Raw genomic sequence first — 22,438 nt, 5'->3', positions numbered from 1 at the left:
TTTTTCCAATTGAAAAATTGAGAAGCTGCTCTCAATCTTTTGCTGACGGGAATTCCGCCAGCAAAAGTCCGATGGAGCATACACACGGTTGCATTTTCCGACCAAAAGCTCTCATCGGTCTTTTGCTGGCCGAATTTCTGATCATGTGTATGCGACATTAGACTCCCTGTCAAGTTTTCATTGCTGTCTGTGTCTTAATGGAGGATATTCACCTCTATCTGTACTGCTGACCGTTATCACTATGGAAATCCAAAAAGAGTTGTCCCCAGAACAAAGAGGAAATCTTCCACTGGGGACACCTGTTCTGGCAACATCTATCTCAAGGGGAAATTTTCCTCACTCTGGGAGATTTCCTTTAACTTCCTGTTGTGTCTTTTGGAAAAAATAAAATGAAACTGATAGCGGTTTAACCATTCTCTACTCCATCCACAACTAAAATAAAACATTCTGACTATACATAAACTTCAAAGCTGAACTCCAGGATAAGCAAATATCGTCGACATATAAGAGACGTGTATTCTTACTTGACTCTTGGTGTGCTTTGTGTATTTATTCCAGTGTGAAATGTTGTATCCACCCTCTCCTGTAGTTTTCTGCAGGCAGCCTGTAGTGGGAAGACCCTGGGTCTGGGTCACTTTCACAGCTCTGCTTTCTGCACAGGCGATATACAGCACAGTATAATGTCACTGCTACTTTTACAAAGTAATAACTGGTCTTTCAAAGTCGGTGCTCACAAAAGCATTTTATATCCTTTTATGGTTATCGATGATTGTTTATATTAATGTTTATGTCCCGAGTTCAGCTTTAAACAGCTATAGATATTCAGTTACAAAGCTTTCCCTGCTTGGCTGCATGAGCCTTGTTGGCACTCACCATACTGTAAAAAAGGGGGTTGGTGTAGACAAAAGGTTTGTGCAGGTATCGGGAATTGAAGAGTTAAAAGGCCCCTTTCACAGGAGAGGTCCAAGCAAAAAACCAGACAGGCGGACCCTATCGGACCCTCCATTCTCCTCTATGGAGTGGTGAATGTAAGTGGACTTATGTACGTTTTACACATGCCTTCCTCCAATATAATCCATTCTGGCAAAACCAAACAGAAGGGGATCTCTTCCCCTCCATCTGGCCAGATCTGATCGGTTGGTAGTCGGGTGTAAATGGTCAGCTGTTTCATTTGCATCTGACTGCCCCTAGAGCAGAGAGGGCTGTGTCCGCGTCTGCTCTGCATAAACTTAGTAGACACAGGCCTGTCATCTGCTCGCTCTGCTCTGCTCAGTGGGGTATCGGCAGACAGATTCCCTGCTGTTCAAACTGGAGTTAAGCGGAGTCCAGCCTGTGTGAGAGGGGCCTTAAGCTGAGTACTAGCTGTTCACCCAGGAACACATAAAGTGCTGGTTTGTTTTGTGTAATGATTTTGATTTTAACCCTCCAATTTACAGAGGATACCCCATTTCTAAGTACACTGTTATTTATTTTAAGTGTGCATGTTTAGGTTTGGACAAACCGATCTATGCCCTATAAGGCTCATCTAACACTAGTGTGATTTCAGATTTGACTTAAGTTGTACAGAATTGCATAACAATGGAAATTGCGCTGTTTTCAATGGTGCCCATTCACATCAATGCAACGCAGCATGGTGCAATTTAGAAAAATGTTCCTGTGCTACTTTGTTGAATTCCAGTGTGATTCTGACCCCATAGAATATGCAAACCATGTCCAAGTTGTATCACATAATCAAACTGAAAATCAAGTGAAAATCTGATCTCAGCAGTGTGAGCCTAGCCTAACTCAGTTAATATTCCAGCTGTGGTTACAAAAGTCTACATTGCGTGCTCATCTCCGTTCACGTAAGGGCATGATGTGGAATCCTCAGTTCTTCGAGCTGTTTTAGGCAATCCTGACACATGTCCCTTCGGGATGTTGCCCCGGGGCTTAGTTAAATCCACCCACCTTTGACACTGTTAATCTTGCTGCAGATTTGTTTGAATGTGTAAGGATTTTATGCTACAATGGCTTGTCAAGATAGAGAAACTTTTTGCAAGGGTGATGCCAAACATCTGTCTCGATCTGGTTATTGCTTATTGAGAGCAGCTGTCTAGGAAGAGCGGGTTAAGCCTGGGTGTGGTGTCTTATGTTCTACATAATGTTGTCTTTTTATTGCAGCACATTTTCTGAGGTATTCTACACTTTTACAACCATGCATCGTCTTTGTATTAGCAGCTATGGGGCAAATATGTGACTTCAGAATGGATGTTTAAATAGTTCCTTCCTATGTAGAACAGGATATGGAACCTGCCTTTGTCTTATAACAAAGACTCTGAGCCTACATGATTTGGAGCTAGTCAGTCTACATCAGGGGCAGGCAACCTTAAAGAGGTGGAGATCTACCTGAATAACATGGGAGGCGTCCAAGATCACTGGACACAGTGTCGCCTCCTCCACACCTAATTTAAACCTCCAATTGCCATACTACCATTTTGCAATTGCATGCATTGCACAACAATCATGGTTTTAAATCAGGTGGTGAGGAGGCAACATATTGCCTCCTCACCACCTGCCAAACACATTTGGATCGCTTTTCAGAGGAGCAACAATGCCTGCTTCACTTGTGAATGAGCCCTTAGTTGCATTTGGCAGTGGCACCCTTAGGGCTCGTTCACACACAAATTTGTGGTGGGGGTAAGGTCGCCACCTCATCCCTTTAAACCCGAACACATATTACTTACACAGGTTCTGAGGCTGATTAAGGTGGTAATTAAACTCACTTTTTGCCCTTATCTGCATTAAATTAGCCTTCAGAACCTGTGTAATTCATATGTGTTCGGGTTTAAAGGGATGGGGGGGGGGGTAAAACCCTGTGGTTGAGTAGTGGTGCTGAGGCAGCAGCCAATGGTGTGCACATGCCACAGCAGGAATTGAGCCCCCTGATGCTTTTGGTGGGTGCTACTGTCTACCAATCAGGACCCATTGAAGTAAATGGGGCCACTCTCAAGCGCCCCCCCCCCCACACAACTGCATACTTCTACGGGGTCCCAGGGGTTAAAGCGGGTGATGAGAAAGCAACACACTGCCTGCTTTAACCCTTTGTTTGCTGAACTGCACAAGGTTGCAGAGTGGCCTCATTTACTTAAATGGGTCATGTTTGGCAGGTGCCCCCCCCCCCAACCATGACAGGGCGTATAACTACTGTGATATGTGTACCTGCACTGTGGGTACAACTCGGGGCATCTGTGACTTTCCTGGGTTAGCTGTGCTTTGCCATAGACTTCTGTTCTATTCTGCAGGTGTGGTGCACTTTCTGAAAGCACATCAAAACCCCTGCATTCAGGAGATTTGGAGCGCTTTAAAAAAGTGCAACAAACCCATAGGATATAAAAAAAGTCTATGGCTAAGTGCAGGAAAGCTTCAGGTACACTGCACCTGCGGTGTGGTAAACAGCAGCGCATCAGTGTGAAAGCGGCCCTATACTATTATGCCCAGTGTATTGAACCACTAGCCAGGATAAGAGGTGGAGTGTAGTTGGTACCACTTCACATCGGGACAGGAGACGGCACTACAGAGGAAGCATCGGCTTATGCGGCTCTTGCTCCATAACTACAGCTCCAACTTTACAAGTTGTCCCTCTGCATTGCACTCTATTTGATGCTCTGGGATGGTGGGTCAGCAATAAGGATGAGCTCCGGCGTGTTCGCATGCTGAACGTGCTGAGCCCTCCAGGAAGTCGGCACGGCGCAGCACTAATCACAGGTAGGTAGACATTTCCTGATCACAGCAGCCGCACATCGGCAAATGTCTCACTGATTGTGATTAGCGCCGCGCTGTGCCGACTTCCTGGCGGGCTCAGCACGTTCAGCATGTGAACAAGCCGGAGCTCATCCTTAGTCCGCAAGCCCAGACTGTGATCCACCAGTCACCTGGCCACGATCTACAGGTTGCTGACTCCCGTGCTACATGATCTCAGTGCAGGGTAGTGACATAAGTGAAAGGTGTGTGTAACCTTGATTTTAAGGGTTTTTAGTATTACCTATTTTTTAAAAATGCTGGCTATGCAAACAATAAAACGCCTGATGTCTGTGATTACATAGACCTGTCGCCTACAAACAATCATAGAGTATATTAAACTTACGTTGAAACAGAAGCAATATAAACAAATGTATTATGACTGTTGCGCAGCTTAATGGTTAGCACGTATGCCTTGCAGATCTGGGGGCCCTTAGTCTGGATCTCAGCCAGGACACTATCTGTTTTGCAGTTCTTCCCGTGTTTTGTATGGTTTTCCTTTGGGTGCTCCGGTTTCCTCCCACCCTTCAAAGAAATGCTGGAAGGTTAAAGTGGTTGTAAAGTAGAGCTGCACGATTCTGGATAAAATGAGAATCAACATTTTTTTGCTTAGAATAAAGATCACGATTCTTGGCGTATCATCATCTTTCACATTATGCAAAAACATTGGGCTAACTTTACTTTTTTTTTTTTTTGTTTTGTTTTGATTCATTGAGGTATATTTTTTCCAAAAAAAAAAAAAAAAATTGCTTTTGAAAGACTGCTGTGCAAATACAGTGTGACGTAAAATATTGCAACGATCTCCATTTTATTCTCTAGGGTCTCTGATAAAAAAAATTCTATAATGTTAGGGGTCTCTAAGTAATTTTCTAGCAAAAAATACAGATTTTAAACACTTCACGCAAATCACCGTACCTGTACGTCGGTACTTTGACGCTAAATACCGGGGTTAAGGCATCAGCTAGCTGCCATAACCCCGGTATTTTCAGGAATGGCGTGCGTTTCTCTTTGAGATAAAAGCGCTTGGCATAGCATTGGAGTCACTTCCGCCCAATGCTCTTAAAGGGGAATTTTTTTTCTTTTTTTATATCGCATTTTAGTGTAAATATGAGATCTGAGGTCTTTTTGACCCCAGATCTCATATTTAAGAGGTCCTGTCATGCTTTATTTTCTATTACAAGGGAAGTTTACATGTACATTCCTTGTAATGGCAATAAAAGTGACCCAAATTTTTTATTTTTTTTAAAAGGACAGTATAAAAATAAAAAGGTAAAATAATAACAAAAAAAATATAAATTTTAAAGTGTCCTGTCCTGCCGAGCTCGCGCGCAGAAGTGAACACATACATAAGTCGTGTCCGCATATGAAAACAATGTTCAAACCACACATGTGAGGTATCGCTGTGATCGTTGGAGCGAGAGCAATAATTCTAGCATGAGACCTCCTCTGTAACTCAAAACTGGAAACCTGTAAAAAATTTTTAAACGTCGCCAATGGAGATTTTTAAGTTCCAAAGTTTGTCGTCATTGCACGAGCGGGCGCAATTTGTTGAGTATCAATTTACTCGGCGTAACATTATCTTTCACAATATAGAAGAAAAAAAATTAACTTTTTTAAAAAATTAAAAAATAACTTTACTGTCTTTTTTTTTTGTGTTTTTTTTTGTTTTTTTTTGTTTTTTTTGTTTTTTTTCCCCAAACAATTTTGCTTGTAAGATCGCTGCGCAAATATGATGTGACAAAGTTTTGCAATGACCGACATTTTATTTACAGATGGAAGTTCATCCCTTTGAGCTAAAAGAACCTAGCCATGCATTGTTTCTCTTTTATCTCTGTTGATAAACATTTGCTGAGTTCTGTTTTTTTTTTTTCTTTCTTTCTTTTGACAGCTCTGTTTGGCTCTGCACATGTTTAACATGAAATCGGGGGAAATGCTGTATTAAAGCAGAGTTCCACCCAAAGTGGGCCCCTCCCTACCTGCAATTTTCCCAGAGGATTGCACGGCCATTCAGGACGTGCAGCGCAACTTGCACATGCGCAGTGCGCACCCGGCTTTGAAGCCGCTAGCTGTCACACCCGGGTGCCCACAATAGTGATGCTGGTGCCGCGGAGGGAAAGGGAGGGAGAGGAGCGAGGCTTCGGGTGGCCGCATCGCTGGATTGTGGGGCATGTGAGTGTGTGTGTAAAGGCAGAAGGCTTTTTTTTTTGTCTTTATGCATTAAGACAGCCTTTTTCAACCAGGGTGCCCTGAGGTGTCTTCAGGTTTCTTCAGGGGTGCCTTGGCAAAATGCCCAAAAATTGTATACAAGCCAGCAGGTGAATCAAGCCTAACTTTTAGTTACACAAAACCACAGGTTCTCATTGTGCACCACTACAACCTTCTAGCCGCGGGCACCCTAACAACCAATGACATCATCAGTTTATAAGGAGGACATGGTTTGCTCCTCCCTTACTCCTCTCCATCAGCCCCAGGGTCACAATAACTGAGTGAGGGAGAGAAACTCAGGGAGAAGAGAAACACTGGAATACTAGTTAGTACCAGTGTGCAAAGGTGTGTGTTGCCTTGGAAGAATACATTGCCTGTAATTTTAGGTATTTTACATGTGTAGATGTTGCTGCATTATAAAAAAAAAAAACTATTTGTTTAATTTTTTAAATTTTAGAATGGGGCACCTTGAGAGCGTTCTGAATTTTAAAGGGTGCCTGGACTGAAAAAAGGTTGAAAAACACTGCATTAAAATAACAAGCCATCTGTGTGCATCTGCGGTATAAGAGGGGTGGGGCTGGACCGCGGCTCCATGTCTGAATGGACACTGGGAGCTGCGGCTTGGCTGCCCCCATAGCAAGCTATTCGCTGTGGGGGCACTCCAACAGGAGGAAGGAGCACCGAAGAGGGACCCAAGAAGAGGAAGATCTGTACTGCTCTGTGCAAAACCACTGCACAGAGCAGGTAAGTATAACATTTTTCAAATAAAGCTGTGGTTAACGTGACAAAATTAAACATTAAATGTAAAATTGGTGAAAGAAAGGTCCATAGCGTGACAAAGTCCATCCACTGATATATGCACCATCCGTCACCAAAATTGTGTGATCCTGGATCTAGACCCCCACCACATAAAAGGCCCGCTTACCAGAACGTGTTGACCTCCAATTACAGAAGGTCAATCTTGCTTGCGGCTCATAACCCAGCCAAGGCCTTTGTCCTTCCGGGAAACTAAATAGAAATCCACCTCTTAAGGGTACTCGATCATAGACACTCCCCATCTAAAAGTAACTAGCCATGGCATAAAATCCTTGATTTATTTATTGTAAAATATCCTTGCATCAAATGCTGAGGAACACTCCTATATAAAAAGCCAGCCGGCTCTAACACAGCAGCCCGTCCTTCTGGGAATTGCATATGCGGTGACGTCAGCACGCCGCTCCACCCTATACAACATGTTTGATATATTTTTTTTTTTTGTTAAAAATAACACTTTTATTGGCTCCTGTCTAAATTGGCTCCAGCACATTTGTACAGATTGGCTGTGCACATGTGTTATCACATTCTGCATGCCAGTCCCCAGTTCAGGCAACTGGGGAGGGTTGAGGAAAGACCTGGCAACCAACCTACCTCGTTAAAAAAATAAATAAATCCAATTTGCCAATTCCCCATTCCTCATACTTTACCCTTCCCCCTCTCATACACTTTCTATATTCACCTCCTATACTTGTATTCTCCCTATATACTGCCCAAGTAGTGATAGGCATGTGTGACCCCCAACCTATTTTAACTTGAGGCTCCCTCTTCCCAATATTTACCCTATAGGGAGTTATTCCCATTACCATACATGATATAGCTGCAAGTACTCAGGCAGCCTAATATGCGCTATCAGGAAATGCGCTATCAGGAAGGGGCACTACTTGTGCCCCTTCCCCCTTTTATTTCTCTCAATATGAAAAGCAATAAAAATAAAGTAGAACTATAGGCAAAAATTTTTTTTTTTTTCATTTTGGATAGAGTAGGTTTCATGTACACTGCTGCTGGTAAACGGACGTTTAGGAGCAGTTGGATATTTTTTTTTTCAACTGCTCCTGAACTCTCCTCTGTTATCTTATCAGTACATATACACAGGGTCGTTTATAGTCGTTTCTAGGTAGTTGAGTTTAGAGGCTTTTTTTTTTTTTAACGCAAAAAAAGGGTTCAAAAGCTGAGTTTACAGGCATCTCAAGCGCCAAACGCTTCTAAACACAGTAACTCGCATTGCATTTGCAGGCGTTTTTCATTTTCATTTTTAGCTATTTTAATTTTTTTTTTTTTTTTAAACGCTTCTAACCGCTAAATGCGGTATGTTAACGCGACAAAACGGATGTTTTAAACGTGGGTTACTATCTGTCAAGTTAAATCGTTCAGGAGAGGTTGTAAAAACGTGTACATGAAGCCTAAGGAAACATTATAACCCCTGTTGGTTATTTTGTTGCCATCTGTGCCCCTTTTGGGGATATTTACCTTCACTTCTCATCCCAAAGCCAAAACAGGAAATGAAAGGGAAATCCCTGAAAATGAAGGGAATTCTTTGGGAACTCCCAGTTTACCAGAACTACTATCCACTTTGGAAGATTTCCCTTCTACTGCTTTTCTGGGGACAACCCAAAATTTGGGATTTTCTTTTACTTTTAGGATCAATAATAATGGTAAACAGGACAAAGAGAGGGAGAATCTCCCTAACAGGGGCACAGACAGCAATAAAAACACAGGTATTCCAATTCCTCTCCTGTCTGTCCAAAAGTAAGAGGTTTTTTGCCTTTTTTAGTTTATACTTTAAACAGAACAAAATTTGTCAGTTTTATAGAAAAGTCTTTCAACCGTATTGGTCACGGCTAGGGGTGCAACGGATCGTCACCGATCCGTGATCCGAACGGTTCAACCTGTTCGGATTGGCACACATGCGCTCCGTGGAGCGCGCCGTTGCCTCGGCCTTAGGAAAGGCCCATGGCTTCAGCCTAGCTCGGGAGCGACGGCGATCTTGGTACACCCGGCGTCCGTTTACTACGTGATCGCTCTGTCAAATGACGGAGTGATCACTTGTAAACAAACCGGCGTCATGTCATGACGCCGGTTCCTCTCTCCCCTCTGTGTACTGATCTGTACAGTGGAGGGGAGAGATTGGATGGCAGCAGCGTTGTGGGCTGGCTCTGTAGTACCCACAGCGCTGCTCTGTGAAATTGCAGTCACATCCAGGGATCCATCCATCCATGCTCAGCCATCCCTCCATACCTTGCCATACCCTGACATACCCTGCCATACTCTGCCATACTAGGGGTGCAACGGATCATCACCGATCCGTGATCCGAACAGTTAAGCCTGTTCGGATCGGCACACATTCGCTCCGTGGAGCGCGCCGCTGCCTCGGCCTTAGGAAAGGCCGCGGCTTCGGCCTAGCTCCGGAGTGGCGGCCATCTTGGGACACGTGGCGGTGCACGCTGACGTCATCACCCCTCAACTCTTGGATCTGATCTGGCCGGCTTGGCGGCTTCTATTCTGTAAGGTAAGACTAAACACACTAGTCTTCCTTCCTAATTCCTATACTCATACTGTATATACAGTAGGGGAGTTTGTAGATATTACAGCAGTGGGGGAGATTTTTTTTTTTTTTTTTGATCCGAACCGTGACTCCTGATCCAAGGAACGATCCGAACCATGAGTTTTTTGATCCCTTGCACTCCTAGTCACGGTGCCAGAGCACTGATCCATAGAGTCGTAGAGTCGGAAACAACTGAACGGATATCTACATACATAATGATTGTATGGCCTTCTTGTCACTGTAGAAATATCCCAGAATGCATTATAAACTCCGTTTGGCTCCGGGCTTCCCAAGCAGTTTAGTTAGTTTGTGTTGTTGATGTAGCAGTACAGGACTGATCATTTTGCAGCTGCATGAAATTAAAAATGTTAATGGTGACTAAGCATACATATTCATTTTTTCCCTAGGTTGTAGTCATAATTTGTACCCAGGTTTTCAGCGTTGCATAGAAACTAGGCTTTAACACATAAAATGTCTAATTTTCTACATTTTGAGCCCATGCCGTAGTATTCTTGAGATCTCTGGTACACACAACTTTTCTTTTTATGCAATGTTTTCGTACAGCTCGTGAAGTTTAAACTTTGCACGTTGGTGTCATAAATGGATGTTTGCAGATCATTTTTTTTCATCACGTACGCTAGGATTACGTGAAAAAAAAAAAAAAAAAAGAACTTCCCTTCACATAGAAACTGCCACAATAAAATTCTGTTGGAAGATAAATGGAGTCAGGCGAGTATATGCCAATACAGCACGTACTACTGGGTTTACAGAATCTCTGTGTCTAAGTATGTAAAATAACATGTTTATTGAAAAATCTGGTGCAAGATTTTTTTTTTTTTTAAAGTTTTGGCTAGAGTAGGGAAGGGTAGAAACTGTCGGGGTATTTTTTTCCCCCATAGAGTAGGGAAAGGTGAAACCTCTGTCAGGGTATTTTTTATTTATTTTTACCCCCTAGAGCAGGGATATGCAATTAGCGGACCTCCAGGTGTTGCAAAACTACAAGTCCCATCATGCTTCTGCCTCTGGGTGTCATGCTTGTGGCTGTCAGTCTTGCTATGCCTCATGGGACTTGTAGTTCTGCAACAGCTGGAGATCTGCTAATTACATATCCCTGCCCTAGAGTATTTAAGGGTTTAACCCTCTCTGTCATGATAATCCTTTTCCCCTAGAGTAAGGAAGGGTATAACCCCTGTCATGATATTAATTTTCACCTCACCACCTGCCCTGTAGAAACAATAGGAAGGGAGGGTAAATCATTCCAATGTGAGAAAAAAAATCCCCTCTTAGACAATTGTCGCCTCAAGTGTCTCTCTTGTCAAATTTCCCTATTCCTAATCTGGTGACAATTTTTTTAGATTTTTGGATTTTCTCTCCCTATTACTTAAGGCATGGGTGCTCAACATGTGGCCCTCCAGTTGTCACAGAGCTGCAAGTCCCATCAAGCCTCTGCCTTTGGGAGTCATGCTTGTAACTGTTCCGCCTTGCAATGCCACATGAGACTTGTAGTTTCCCAACAGCTGGAGGGCCACAGGTTGAGCACCCATGACTTAAAGTGGTTGTAAACTCTTACAGACCACTTCTAACTACAGGTAAGCCTAGCTTTAAGGCTTACCTGTAGCTACCCCGGATATCTCCTAAACCTGCACGGTTTAGGAGATATCCCCCGTATCAGCATATGTCGACATCATCGGTACATGCACACTGAAGCAATGGTATCTTCGTGCTGTTGCTTCAGCTAGTGTGCCTTTACTGGCGGCTCCTGTGCGTGAGTGACGTCATCGCAGCTTTGGCCAATCACAGCCCTGGAGCCCGCGATATCCAGAAGCAACTCCAGGAGCGATGTGGCTGACGGGAGCTGTGTGCTGGGGCCACTGTGGGGGCTTCGTTCTAAGGTGATATATATATATATGAGAGAGAGCGAGCTAGATATATATATATATAGATAGATATTATATATATATATATATATATATATATATATATATATATATATATATATATATATATATATATATATATATATATATATATATATATATATATATATATGATATAGAGAGAGAGCGAGCGAGATATATATATATATATATATATATATATATGTATATATATATATATATATATATATGTATTTATTTATTTTGGTGGGTTTACAACCAGTTTAAGGTAACAATGGTTACTATGTAATGTAGCCCTAAGGAACCTAAAATACACTTTTAAGGAGCTATAGTATTTGCATCTAATTAGTGAGGATGATTTTCTCTAGCTGGGACGCAAACGGCAATAAAAACCTCAGTGTTGCTAATCCTATCTATACTGTACTGTGTCCAAAAATGGGGGGGGGGGGTGTATTTTGGATGAAGGCCCCTTTACATAGGTGCCCCCTCCTAACATCTCAGCAGGAGATCCTAGGCCTAGACTGATTCTCTGCTGAGATGGATCAGAACGGGATCGGATGTTGTGTATGTGACATCAGTGTCCATTCTGATTTTGCCTCTATCCTGTGATTGAAGGAAAAAAAAAGGACCCATGCAATTCTTATAGGTGACCAGATATAAACAATTAATCGTCTGCCTGTATATGCACACATCTGATCCGGTCAGGTCAAAAAAAGTGGACCTGGATGCATACTTTTTCCCATTCAGTCTTGCGTACCTGAACAAACCTGCATGGCAGCGGATATACCCCGACACATGTCGGCCAACCACCCAGAAGTATACAATGCAGTCCATTTTTGATTTGTGTAAATGCAGGTCAAACAAAATAACTGACCCCATGAGAAAGGGGTCTAATGCCGCGTACACACGACCGGACTTTACGGCATACTTGGTCTGGCGGACCAGAGTATGTCAGACAATTAGATTGTGTGTGGGCTCCAGCGGACTTTTTTTTCCCCCAAAAGTTCGACGGACCTAGAAATGAAACATGTTTCAAATCTTTCCAACGGACTCGAGTACGGTCGAAAAGTCCGCTCGTCTGTATGCTAGTCCGACGGACAAAAACCGATGCTAGGGCAGCTATTGGCTACTGGCTATGAACTTCCTTGTTTTAGTCCGGTTGTACGTCATCACGTACTAATCCGTCGGACTTTGGTTGATCGTGTGTAGGCAAGTCCGCCGGACAAAGTCTGCCGTAAAGTCCGCTCGTGTGTATGCGGCATTGGATGCGCTTTAAAAATGGAGCTTCAGTGTCCCCCCTTCCAAAACAAAATTAAAAGTCAACAGCTACAAATACTGTAGCTGCTGATTTTATAATATAAAGACGCTTACCTGTCCAGGGGTCCAGCGCTGTCCTCATCTGAGCTGATGGTCCTTGGCACCAGTGTCTTAACTAAGGGAAACTGGCTGTGAAGCCTCACGGCTTCCAACTGCGCATGGGCAAGCTGCACTGCACTTTGTGAATGGTCCCGCAATCTTCTGGGACCTGCTATGTGTCCCAGAAGGCTGTGGGTGGAGGCCAAAGTGCCAAATGTTAGAGGAGTGAGGGAGGAGGTAAACAAGTGGAACTTCCCATTTTGGGTGAAGTTCTGCTTTAAGGGTCTCTTGCCATCTTTATAGTGTCCATTGCTCAGATCATGTTGATTGTAAATGTTGCTCTTTGGATGAAATAATGGAACTGTCCAATGTTTAGGATGCAGTGAAAAATGTATAACTTTATTATGCACATATAGTCCATAGAATGGAAGGAGCAGCAGGAAAATATGTAGTAAAGGTGACATGTCCATATCATATGACCTACTGTATAAGACAAATGTCAGGTGAGAGATGGAAGCAGACATCAGGTGAACTGCACAACAACATAATGCATTCTCTATTATTAACAGTGCCACGACATCTGCCCATTCTCAAACCCATTGGCATTGGCTGTGATCATTTATATTGAATAGTCATATTTTTAACCCCCTTTCCTCTGATTGGGAAAGGTAACAAGCCCACCATGTTGGAAAAATTCTGTATGAAATAATAACTTGCGACTGAAGTGCTGATTAAATATCACTTCTTAGGTTCCCCTGCCTGGCTTGATGTTGCTTGGTCCTCTGATCAGGCCATGTATGGCCACTCATGGATTCTAGTCTGTACAGTGCATCCTCCTGACACATGTGTGATGTCTGCTTCTCCAATAAGTGAAGATCTCGCAGTGCGCTGGCAGGAGACGAGGTCAATTAGAGGTTTAATTACCTCACTTCACTGTGACTGGGAATGGAGGATCAAATAAGACACAGGTGCCTATTAGTCAAATTGCATTCTGGCTCCTCAGGATTCAATTTAATAAAGAGAATTCTCTGCTCAGTGAACAGATCAGTTCTGTCACTTAAGAGAGTGAGTTTTCTAAGGCCGTATGGTGGAGTATGGTGGTGTACCATAGCCAGGTTTAATTAGCCTGGAGAATAGGGTGCACCCTCCTTGTGTCTGATCGAATGATCCTGAATTTTAAATAGCTTTTTTTTTTTTTTTTTATATATTCTCAGGCTATCAGACAGACATATTTTTTTGATATTCTTATTACCAAATAGTTAAACTTTTGGATACTTTTCTTGTCCATTACATGAAAAATGTCATGTTCTGTTCTCTTCCTCATAGATGATAGAAGCCTGCTGTGCTCACAGATCTTTCAATTTGTGTCGCCACTCATTTTCATACTATACATACTTAAATCCCCATATAATACCAAAAGTATTAGGACACCTGCCTTTACACGCACATGAACTTTAATGGCATCTTAGTCCGTAGGGTTCAATATTGAGTTGGCCCACCCTTTACAGCTGTACCAGCTTCAACTCTTCTAGGAAGGCCGTCCACAAGGTTTAGGAGTGTGTCTATGGGAATGTTTGACCATTCTTCCAGAAGCGCATTTGTTGGGTCAGGCACTAATGTTGGACGAGAAGGCCTGGCTTGCAGTCTCTGCTTTAATTTTATCCCAAAACTGTTCTATCGGGTTGAGGTCAGGACAGTCAAATTTCTCCACCCCAAACTTCTCCCTTTTTTTTTTTTTTTTTTTCTTAAAGCTTTTTCTTTTATTTTCATCTGGTGATCCAGCTAGTAAGTCTGTTGTTTTTTCAACAGAACAAGCTGTCCTGAAAATGTAGCAGTTAGAGGGTTGAGACAAACCATTTAACGCTGACGGGGGTACTTACAGTGATCAGCTTTTATTTATTCATGTAAAACCTTAATCCCAAAAAGGAACAAAACTGTTCCTGTAACTGCTTGTTTAACTGCACTGATAGCTGGAGTTGGGCTTCAATTAGTGTATCTAAATCTGCCCTCTTAGGCTTCATTCCCACGAGGCGAATCCGCTGCCACGGAGTCCGCCTCTGTCCACCAGCTCAGCGGGAGGTCTCTCCGTTGATCTTCGCTGAGCCGGCCGATGACAGGTCCCTCTCTGTTACTGAGCGGGGAGGGGCTTGTCGAGCGCCGCTGGTTGCTATGGAGAGATCGGACAAAAACAGACAGCGTGTCCATTTTCATCAGATCTCATCCGATCCGCCAGGGAAGAATGCAAACGTAGGGCTATCCGTCTGATTTTAGCCGATCGGACCAGGTCGGATGTCAGCGGACATTTCACCGCTGACATCTGTCGCTCCATAGACTAACATGGAGCATCCGTTCAGGTTCACCGGCAAAACTGACAGGCGGACCTGAACTGTCTGACAGTGTGAAAGGGGCCTAACAGTCCTTTTCCTCTGGCTGACAGTGTTACTATCTGCCCCTGTGCTCATTCATCCACAGTGAGGGCACTCTAGTACAAGAGGTGTGTTAATGACCAGATCACCAGGTGAAAACTGAGCGGGGAAAAAAGTCTTAAAGAAAATTGATGCAGCCACCACATCTAATGATAGGTAAGCTTCAATACATTACATTATTTGGTTTTGGCTTTAATACCGCTTTAAACTTCCAAACTTCCTGCATTAATCCATGGATAATATAGTACAGCATTGTATTTTATTCAAAATGCCTTGACTGTTAGCTGTTCTGAACAATATTATGAATTTAATTTAGACTATGGAGGGCTCGTGTAGATATTTTGAATGGGTTAAACCAAAAAGACACAGACAATAGTAAAACCAGAGCTAGATAATAGGTAATTTATGATGTGCAAATAAGTCCTAAATGTGATTTATGGCCTGCATCTGTAATAGAGAATACATCTTGAAGAGGTCAGCTGAGTAGATAATGAAGGCAGTCCCCAGACACTGGTTCTGGGTAAGAGAATGTGGGGCAGACGGTACTGAAGTATATTCACAATTAGTAGTCTGGGAAGAGCTTACTGCTTATTAGTTAGTCAATGTTTTCAGCACAGCTTTATTTTGTTATCCCGGATAGTAAAGCAACACCATTTTGTATTTTATTAGCTGAAGTTTGTCCTTTTTAGTCTGCTCAGATATTCTGTCAGGCAATGGCAGGCCATCCATAGAGGGCACACGGGCGCTGCCTCCCCTAGCCATGCGTCCGGCCCCCTGATCTACATATAAGGGCACCGGACTATTCCAATGTGGGGTGGGTGTTTTTTGAAGCTCCTGAGGCTCTTGTAGGCTTCAAAAAAGGGTGGGCTTGGAGCGCAGAGCACTGCTCTCCAATCCCACCCTGTTTTGTGTGACAATAGAAAATACATTTTCCCTATTTTTACACTAAAGTTTTTCCCCGTCGATCAGGAGCCAGGTCGGGAGACCTGTTTGCCGATTGGCCAAATCGTCAAGCGATCCTTTTGGATGCCTAGCGATTTGGTGGAAGAGGGGACACGCGGTAGAGGAAGCTTGAGGAGCAGACGCCTGAGCCGCCGCTGCCCACACTCCAGGAGGAGAGGAAGCCACAGCCCCGCCACACAAGCGGGTAAGTGCCAGTCCGCCCACGGGGGTGGGGGGTGCTGTCGGTGAAGAACCCACCAGCCATCACTGGCATCAGGCTTTGCTATTGCACAGATATCCTTCCTCCACATGTTTCTCTGCATTGGAAAAGCAGTTTCCAGATTGTAGGCCATAAATCATGATGTGCGACATTCACAATAGTGACCATGTGGCTCTGAGCAATCAGAGACTTTCTCATGAACATCAGGAACACATTTCCAGATTAGAAGGTTTCTCTAGTCTGTAGCATGAGATCTGCAGTGCTGTTACCTTAAACTGTTGTCAAATGTCACAGCTGCTGATCATTTTTCACATTTGCCAGCTGTTCCAGATTTCTAGGGACAATACTTGGCTATAAGGATTTGTCCTTGTAATTGGATGTCTGAGTTTGTTTTGACCAAATGTATAGTACAATCCCCAATCCCTTTTTCGATCCTCATGTTGGATTTGGTACATCTCAAACTTTGATTGTCTAATGGCCATTTCATTCTACTGCAGCTGCGCACCCCCCCATCTCCACCCCCTAGCTTGTCTCAGCAGTCAGCAGCAGGGAGGAGGACAGAACTTCATCAGCAGGTCCTACGCTTTTCCATGCATCTATGGAGAGGCTCGTCTCTGCACCTCCATGTCTCTGCAGTCGGCAGCAGAGAGCACAGAGCTCCTTCTACAGACTAAAGCCCTCCTCTGTTCCTCCTCCAGACCCTGAACAGTCTGCTTCCCAGCAACCAGCCCCTTGAGGGCAGCCATAATGCTGATGTGGCCTGCAATTAAATTAGTCTAAGGATTGTGGGTAATTCCCCCCCCCACCCCTCCCCCTCCAAAAACACATTTCTAAACCAGCTGTTTAGAGGCTGTTTAGTGTGCCCCTGTCATGTATAATTGGTTTATTCTTATCAGCTAGAAATCAGTGGGTACGTTTAGTTATCGTTTTGAGGGAATTCCATGGTAGAGCACTCCATTGCAAAGGTAAACTTTGTTATTGTAGAAAAATCTACCCACCGCAGTTAACTTTTTTCAGAGGGGTGGCACTGGCACGCTTTTTTTTTTTTTTGAGGGGTGGGGATATGGGTGGTATGCATAGTGGGCAGATAGCTGTGAAGCCACAAGCTGACAGCCGGCTGCCCATAGTTGGGAGTTCCACACATTTTTCCAATGTATTTGCATTCACATTCCCGTCCGCATTGTAATTCTAAATGGCAATTTTTATTTTTTATTTATTTTTGTGTGTTAATATCGTAATTTTGCTGTTGATGCGGCACTTCCGGTCCGGCCACCTAGACGATGTCGTCATATGGTGATTTCCATGGACTCCTGGGATATCCGTGTCCTTTATCCCAGGAGTCCATGGAAATCGCCTAATACTGAAATCTCATTTGATTTCCATATCGGGAGGAGTTGGGCGCCATTTTCAAAGATTAGTATCTGCCAGGAGGAAGTGGAGCTTCTTTGCTCAGGACCACGCCAGTGGCATTCCTGCGCAGGTGCGAGATCGGCTCGGTTAACTGATTTTTAACCAAACAAGAAGGAACACATTAGTGACATTATCCAAATCTTAAAGTAGACTTTTTTTTTTTTTTTTTTTTTGACGGGGGACATTAAAAAAATGATTTGAGGGACTTGAACTCTGCTTTAGGATGCCAGGGACCAAAGACTGGTGTAGGAAAGCGGGCAGGTGAGGACAGCACTGGATCCTGAGACGAGTGAGTGTCTGTTTATTAAGTCAGCAGCTACAGTTTTTGTAGTTGACGACTTTTAATTTTTGCAAAGGTGACTGGAGTGGAGAACCGCTTTTAAATCTAAAGCCCTGTACACACGATCGGACTTTCCGACGGGAAATGTGCGATCGGAGCTTGTTGCCGGAAATTCCGACCGTGTGTGGGCTCCATCGCACTTTTTTCATTGGAATTTCCGACACACAAAGTTTGAGAGCTGGCTCTAAAATTTTCCGACAACAAAATCTGTTCGCGTGAATTCCGTTCGCGTGAATTCTGATCGTGTGTAGACAATTCCGACACACAAAGTGCCACACATGCTCAGGATCAAGCAGAAGAGCCGCACTGGCTATAGAACTTCATTTTTCTCGGCTCGTCGTACGTGTTATACATCACCGCGTTCTTGAAGTTCGGAATTTCCGACCAACTTTGTGTGACCGTGTGTATGCAAGACAAGTTTGAGCCAACATCTGTCGGAAAAAATCTGATGGATTTTGTTGTCGGAATGTGCGATCGTGTGTACAGGGCATAAGGTAACCACCTAAGGAGTAGTGAAGGAGTGCTACACTGTTTTTTTTTTGTTTTGTTTTGTTTTGTTTTTTTGATAATTGGGTCTATCAGGTTGTTTTCTTTAGCTTATTTTGCCTAGCACTATTTTATTAAATCGGCCTCAATATTATGTTTGGTTAGGACAAAGTTAATCCATTCTGTCTTTCCATTCCAAGGATTCCTTTGACTCAGGTAGACGTGGTATGCAGGCCTTCATCCCTTTCACAGATCAATCAGAATTTTCCAGGCAGGGTTGGTGCGGTCACCTCATCCTGCAATGACTGCACTACCATAACGAGGATCCTTTTTTGAAGTAATCATCTTCATCTTGACTTTTCAAAAAGTATTTTCAAGCAGGCTTCAAAATAGCTTAGAGATCTCGCTTTTTCATCCTTGGTAGCATCTTAAACTTGATGATGTGATTGCTTTTATTACACTTAGGAACGTTTTCATAAATGTATTCCCAGAATAGCAGAATCTCATCCAGGCAGTCTGTCACGATTGTTTGTGTAGCGTATGTCTTGTAAAACGTCATCTGCCATTTTGGATGCTATCCACACAAGTCATTTTTTAAAACATTTATTTCCATGTTAATCGTGTGCCTCACACCTGTCATTTCATCCTGTATCTGCTTAAAATGTGTTACATCCCCTAAATATACAAATTTGAGGTTGGTAGGGGTGAATATATATTGCCAGATGTTTAAGGTGGCAGTTAATGAACATGTAAAGCTTGTCTTCTGACAAAGTGACATTCCTAGAGCTTTAATTCTTTTTAATCTTCGATGTCCAAGATTTGCAGTGAAATGGGAAAATTCAGGAACAGCTGAACATTTGTATCTTGATTGGAACAAGATTTAGACTCTGTTCACACTGCTGCGATGGCAAAGTCGTTCTGGCCAGCTCATGGGATTTGTAGTGTCTATAGAGCATTGCGCACAGGACTGCAACTATCATGCATTGCTCATTTCAGAGAGACCAAAGTGAGGGAGAGAAGTAGATGTTTTGGAGCTCGCAGGGGATGTTACAAGGAGGCAGAATAAGAAATAATTCTATGAAAAATATATTACAGGGCAAATAAACGGATGTGTATGGATTATTTTTGAAAAAAAAGGGTATCATTTAGTGTCACCATAATATCTAATGAGCACACACACTGAGATATATATATATATATATATATATATATATATATATATATATATATATAATTTTTATAACTCACTCACGCGGTCTTTTAAAAAGTTTCCACACCTTTTTATATTTTTATAGGTAACTGTGAGGGCGGGAGGAGTAGTAATTGGTTGTGTCTGAGAGTATCATGTGACTAGTCTTTCTAGCCTGCCGGTTGACCTTGGAGTTTAGTGTTAAGCCTCGTACACACGCTTAGATTTTCGGACGACCGAACGTCCATTTTTTTTTTTTTGTGCCGTGCTAGTCTCATGTTGAAAGTGAAGAGGTTACTCACAATACAAAAAATTTCGTACGACAGAATACAACGTCAGAAGTGACGTAATGTGTTGAATAGTTTTGTATGTATTCTTTCGTTTCCGAGCATGCGTAGTCTTGCTCTTACGATTTTTTTTTTTCGTACGGAAACCGTACTGATGAAAGGAAAATCGGACGTTGAGTTCACATCCGACAAAAATTTTATAGTTTTGCACATCTGGCTTTTGTCTGACAGAAAAGCGAAATCGCCCTTCGAAAGCACCTCACTAACGATCTTTATAGTATATTATAAAATCTCTGCTGTCTTCAGCTTTATATGTTGTTTAGAAAGTGCACATCGTGTTAGATTTTTTTTTTTTTCTTTCTGTTCAGCACTGGGTGTGGATTCTTGGCATACACTTTATGACAGCTGTTTGGAGGAAAGGCACATCACTCAAGGCAAAAACTCAAGACCTACCTCTTCTAAGAAGCTGGACAACACGGGATGGATCCAGCGCCTTGAGGCGATTTAGTTCGCATTTGCAGCGCTATACAAATCATTAATTCATTCATCACCCCCTCCCTCCACATAGGCAATGGAAAGAAGGAATGTGCAGAGCTGTGCTGTGAATAGACCAGCCCTAATTTATATATATCACCCACCCAACACAAATTTCCAGCTGGTTTTATCTCGGCTGTCAGAATTTATGCTGATAACAGAATAATGGAGCAGCAGAAAGACACGGAACTCAGGACTTTGGAGAGAGATGGGAAAACACTACAGATGTGCTTAGGTCAAATTTTGCAAGTCTAGTTTACATCCACTTTAAAAAAAAAAAGTGTCAAAGTTTTTTTGAAGAAGCCTTATGTGTCTAGTAGACTTGGGTATGTAGTATAGTGTGTGTGTGTGTGTGTGTGTGTGTGTGTGTTTGTTTTTTTTTTTTTATTACCATGTACACACCTGAAAAAACACAGATTCGGCAATAAATCCATTATTATTGTATTACATTGCTTCCTCTTTGCCAGGGGATGAAATTCCTCCGGATGATGGACACGCTAATACAATCTGGTTACTAGGTCATGGGCTTTTTGGTGCTGTTCCTTATGTTTTTCTCCTGTCTCAGTCTAATGAAAGGCACAGATAGTCCAGATTGTGGCAATAACCAGGATCCATTTCATTATCCGAATAATGGCAGAAGTTGGTCCCTTATGGAAACTTTGTCAGGACTACCTTGACAATGGATGGCTAAGTGCCCGCATCTGTTATTCTTTGGGGAAATAAAAATTCATGACATTTTCCTCTGCAATCTGCTGTTCATGTGAATTTATTATGCTTCTGGCTGGCATTCAAACCTTTGTGTGCCCACCTATTTATTATTTGCATGTGTTGCTTGGTTTCATGAGGCAACCTCAAATATTCATTAGTTGACATTTGGCACATTAGAATTGTCTTTGTGCCAGTAATATATAATGGTAAACTTGTAGATGATTTTAATATCTCATCTCTGAATTTTCTCAGCTAATGGCAGGGGATTAGCAGCGGGTGATAGCGGATCGACGACACAAGTGTAACCCTAAAATAGCAGCTTTTCCTTTGTTACTGTGGGAACTGCAGCGTAATGCGGTTACTACAATAAAATTGTTGAGGATCCCTTGGAAAGAAGACCATAATATTTCACCACTCTTACTGCAGACATCACCAAACACCACTCTAATTAAGAAGAAATGCCAATGCCACATGCCTTAGAACCGCTGAGCTCAGTGAGGGACCAAGAAATGGACACCCCGGAAATGTCGAAGACTTCATCTGGCGATTTCATTTTGTTACATTAATGTTTAGTGGTACATGCAGAGGGATAGGAACGTGTTTACTGCTTATTTTTATTTTAGCGATAGTCGCCTTAAAGTAAACTTGTTCTTTGCCCATCAGCAATACATACGTGCCTATCTTTTGTTCCTACACCTCTCCGTTGGCTGTTGGGGTGAAGAGAGAAAGCTCTGTGTAAGCTCCAATTCATGAAGGGCACAGAGCATTAGGTTTCTAAGCTGCCAGTAAGCAACAGTGCTGTTATGGGTAAGAGGGAGAATGAGCCACATGTTCTGCATACTTAGAAGTACCAGGTATATTTATTGGCTGTCACTGACTGGAAGGAGAGGTGGGGGAAATGATGTGTTAGTGAGTATGTGCTTTTTGATGGGACCACGATTTTAAGTGAAGCTGTTGCTTTGTCCTGCAAGCTCAAAGCATGGGGGGCCCTTTTCGGGGACTGGTAGCCCATTCCACATTTTTGAAGTTCTCAACCCAGATTTTTCATGGACATAATGATTTTGATCCATACCCAACGACTGATGCCTTAATACCTTGTTGATCAGTTTTGTCTTTGCTGAGCGTTTTTTTTTTTTACCAGTTGCTAAATGGAGTGGTAAGAAAAAAAAAAAGAAAAGCTGTTGCACTTTGCCAGGGAATTTTTCCTAGATCTTGGTCAATGTGGTGACGTTGAACTTTGCAAAGAATACCCAATAACTATATACAGGGAAAAAACAGCATTTTAGCTTCCACAAGATTGCA

At 42.7% G+C, this 22,438-nt stretch overlaps 1 protein-coding gene across 3 annotated transcripts in view; it reads left to right on the top strand.

Annotated features, from left to right (window-relative positions):
- SH3RF1 (SH3 domain containing ring finger 1) overlaps positions 1-22,438 on the top strand; it is a 249,840-nt gene that overhangs the window by 16,870 nt on the left and 210,532 nt on the right. The gene's annotated exons all lie outside the window — the stretch shown is intronic.

Source organism: Aquarana catesbeiana, linkage group LG01, assembly GCF_042186555.1.
Source record: "Aquarana catesbeiana isolate 2022-GZ linkage group LG01, ASM4218655v1, whole genome shotgun sequence".
NCBI classification, from domain to species: domain Eukaryota; kingdom Metazoa; phylum Chordata; class Amphibia; order Anura; family Ranidae; genus Aquarana; species Aquarana catesbeiana.
Note: the sequence above shows the minus strand (reverse complement) of the source record. Positions and strands in the feature narration are given on the sequence as shown.